Genomic DNA, 4,305 nt, shown 5'->3' on the forward strand with positions numbered 1-4,305 from the left:
ATTCCTTTTAAGATGTTCTATTTGATATTAAAGTTAGTAAAAATCATTTCTATTTTTCACCTGAAACTAATTTTGGTAACTTCAATATTTTTGACACATCAAATTAGTGCCACACGTTTCAATATCACTAGGACCCATTCGATTAAATGGGCTTAAACAAAACGTGTACGTAAAAAGCTAGTGGGACACACACCAAATTGAGTATGGTCATCAAAATATGTAATTCAATTAAATCCCAATTTATTTGTGGTGTTCAGTATTCGCATCGGAGCTTTGACTAAATTTAAATCGTCAACTGCAGGATTTGTTTGGGGTATCGATAAGAACAAAATTTTCTTCATACACAAGATTTTGCACCTCAAATCATATTGGTAATTATCTCCCTATTTATTTGTGCCTGCAATGTGCATGATTATTTTGTTTATGTTTATTAATTAAATATTTTTTCGGTTTATTATCACCTGTTCATTTTTCAAAAATAATAATTTATTTATCCTTAAATATAATAAGTTCATTATTTTAGAAAATACACTATGAGATTAATTATAGTTAATAATAAATAAATTTATTTTAAAAAAAATATACAAGTAAAATAAATATAATATTTTTTTTAAAAATAAATAAAAATGAACGGAGGCTAAAAGTAATAAACTAGGTAAAATATAAATAAAAAAAACCGTTTGTTACTTTTTTTGACGCAGAGGCAGCTTGCACGTGAAACACGCTTCGAAATGCCATACTCGGTCTCTTGGACGGCCTGTCTAAACATAACATGTTTGACCATAAATATATTTTTAATAAAATATTATATCAGCATCAGTTTAGTATTAAAAGCAAAAATATAACTTATTAAATTTAAATTATCCTTAATAAATATAGAAGAATAAAAGAAATACTTCCTAACTAGTATATTGAAAATTCAATTAAATCTAGTTGGGTCTTCTGATTAGTCAGATATTGAGTTAGGTTTGATCTTCCTTTTTAATGTCCGGATGAATAATATAGACATTTTTGAATCATATTATTGATGATAAAGGTTTGTTAGATCAAATTATTAATTGATGATATTTCTATTCAATTTCATATAATTTAAGAATTTTTTTTAAAAAAATTTCGATTATTTAATGACACTATCGGTATTTTATCAATGTTCGGTACTGTTTATTTGGCGAAAAAATCACAAATATGTATTATTTTTAAGGATAATTTTGAAACATTGCTAAGTCTTTTCATATTTCTTAAACACTATGTGTAGTCCAATTGAATCACATACATTATACATTCAATCAAAACGAATAGTTTTAAATACGTTCAAGTGTCTGGTTTAAACATCCTAGATTAAAGAGGTTGGAATGACAAATCTAAATTAGTATAAAGGTCTTTCAAGCCATTTTATCAACAAACAAAAATAGACTTTAAATAAGTGTCACATTAAAAATTCAAGAGATTGTAATTGTTTCCAACTACATATACCTTTGTATTAAAGAACTATTTTTTCTTAATAATGCTTAGAAAAAACATATATATCCTCCGTTAACTTTCACTTGTCCATTTTGAACTTTGCATGTTCTTTAAAAATAATGATTGATAAAAGTATTTTACTATAATACTTTTATTAATTTTAATGTTTAATATTAAGTCTTGAAAAATAATGTGGGAATAAGTAATTAATGCTAAAGATAAAATATGATAAAAAATAATTGCATTTTATTATATGTTAAAAATTACAAGTAAATATAAAAATCTATTTAATAAAGTCAAAAGATAAAATAGTAATATTATCCTTATTATTTATTATTTTTTAAGGGATATGTTAAGTCAATAATGAACAATTATTGATAGACGGAGGAAGTAATTTCATAGCTACCTACCGTAAATCCTTCTCCATGGAAGTCCCCACAACCTATAGTTGTGACATAGCTTTCCTACAATTAAAGCAGATCTAGATACTTCCATGAAATCAAACATTTCCTCACCACACAAATACACAATATGAAATCCAATTCTATAAATGGACCAACTTGTGTCCATCTCTGAGGCACAAGAGGAACAAACAATCAAAAACAGACTAGCAAATGACCCTCTGACACAAATTATTAGTTGCACATTTAAATTACTCGTAACAATTATCTTTATAAATTACCCCTCTGAATTGATAGTTTTTACCCTCTAGACAATGTTGATGTGATAAAAAATGTAGCTACACTCTTTTTTAGGCTCGAGAGGATGATTATTAAAAACAATCAACTCCTATATAGGTTATTTTTCGATCGTTAAATGTCATGGATAACTTATCTCACCATGTATATGTAATAACTTATCCCATCACTATGGTATAAATGGTGCGATCACTACAACAAAAATAACTTTTAGTGGCAATAAATATTGATATTAATAAAGAGTGCTAAAGTTTTTACCGACATTAGTTAAGTGCCATTAGAACCAATGTCGCTAAAGACTTTAGGGACATATACAAAGAATGTTAATTGCCGCAAAAAATACATATTTAGCGACAATTATTTTCTATGTAGTGAATAAGTTATTCCAAATACGACAACCAAATAAGAAATCAAAATATTATTCCAGGATTATTTTTTATCCCATGACGATTTATTCTTATTCCTCACGCCAAACGACTCAAATGATAAGTAGTAGGTAAGGGGTTGAAAGATTAATAGTGCTTGGTTAATTTCTTTTTCTTTCACTTTCATTGTTGTAAAGCACGCAGATGATAGTATTATTGTGTAGGGACATTTTTATAAAAGAAAAATAAGGTCACTCCAACTAGTCTGACAATTATAAACGGGCATGTGTTATACTACGTTCATTTCAATTTTGTTGTCCTGTATCTAATTACGACGTCCGTTTGAAGATATATTTTTTTCATATAACATATTTAATATTATAAGAGTAAATGATAATTGATACATTTGACATATTTACCTCTCAATAATTCATATGTGTCATTATTATAATTGCTGCATATATTTTTGGGGCCTTCTCTTTGTGAATTTCTCATGTCTCATCCAATCAACTCCAAGTCTCCAATCATATACATTAGATTAGATATTAATTCAAAAAATAAAATTATATTATAAACATGAGATATTTTCACCAAATGAATGAATAGATGAATATTTATGCTTTTCACCTATTTTCTATCTTTGATTAGTTTATTATAGGGAAAAAAACTTTCATAATTAGATTTTTGTAATATTCTCTGTTCTAAATCCTAATCTTCCATCCCTTTTATTTTCTTGTTTTTCTTATTGATCTCCATAGTGTTCTTGTAGTGGGTTGAAACCCCTTATTACTTAAATCTTAGAGTTTTTTTTAGAGATTGAACAAAGATGGATTTTTTATATATATATATACCGTAATGAAAATAAATAAGACATAAAACTAATACATGACTAATTAGTACTCTTATAATTCCTCCCAAAATTAATTAAATTAACTCTAGAAAAATAAAATTTAAACAATTATTTCGAGACTTGAAGTAGCACCAAATTGGGGTGTTTAGGAATTGAATATTCTATTCCTGTCTTTAAAGAATGCACGTATATAGAGAGAATGATATTCTTTTGATTTAAAAAATTTTAAAAGAAAAAGAAGAGGTAATGATTATTTGAAATAGTAATTTGTACTAATTGTTTGCGTGGAATTATTGAGTGTCTTGATTAATATCGATATCAAATGAGGCATTATCCTTTTGATATAGTGCAGAGACTGTTTTTTCTTTAGTTAGAGGTTTTAAATTCGAGTTATCTTAAATATGAAAAAAACTTTAATATGAAATGTTTCCCTCAAATGGAATCACATTCAATACAAATCCAAATTAATCGAGTTTCAATATTCAAAAAATAAACTAAAAAAATTATAAGGTGACTCGTGCGATAAAAGCAACCTGTTTAATAATTAATGTTACACCCAATTGAAATGTATAAAAGTCATGGGGCATGGGCGTTTTGCTTAGTGATGATGATAGTTGAAAACTTCTTTTATATATATGGACCCTGCTAAATTAATAAAGGCGGCTTTAAATTAAAGTTTTTTTGTTTTTATGTAACGTATTGACTATATATTGCGACCATTACCAACCCCGATAACTATTCTTAATTAATCAATTAAAGAGACATTTAGGGCGGATTTCATACAATTAAGAAAATAAGTAGATTTTTTATTTTTATGTGTGCGTTTGTCTATTTGATACTTCATCCATTTCATATTAATTGAATTTTTGAAGCATTTTTCATTTTTCAAATTAACTTAATTGTTCAGTTTTCAAGATTACTTTTGGAGTGT

This window comes from Solanum tuberosum, unplaced genomic scaffold (assembly GCF_000226075.1).
Source record: "Solanum tuberosum cultivar DM 1-3 516 R44 unplaced genomic scaffold, SolTub_3.0 scf00144, whole genome shotgun sequence".
Lineage (NCBI taxonomy): Eukaryota > Viridiplantae > Streptophyta > Magnoliopsida > Solanales > Solanaceae > Solanum > Solanum tuberosum.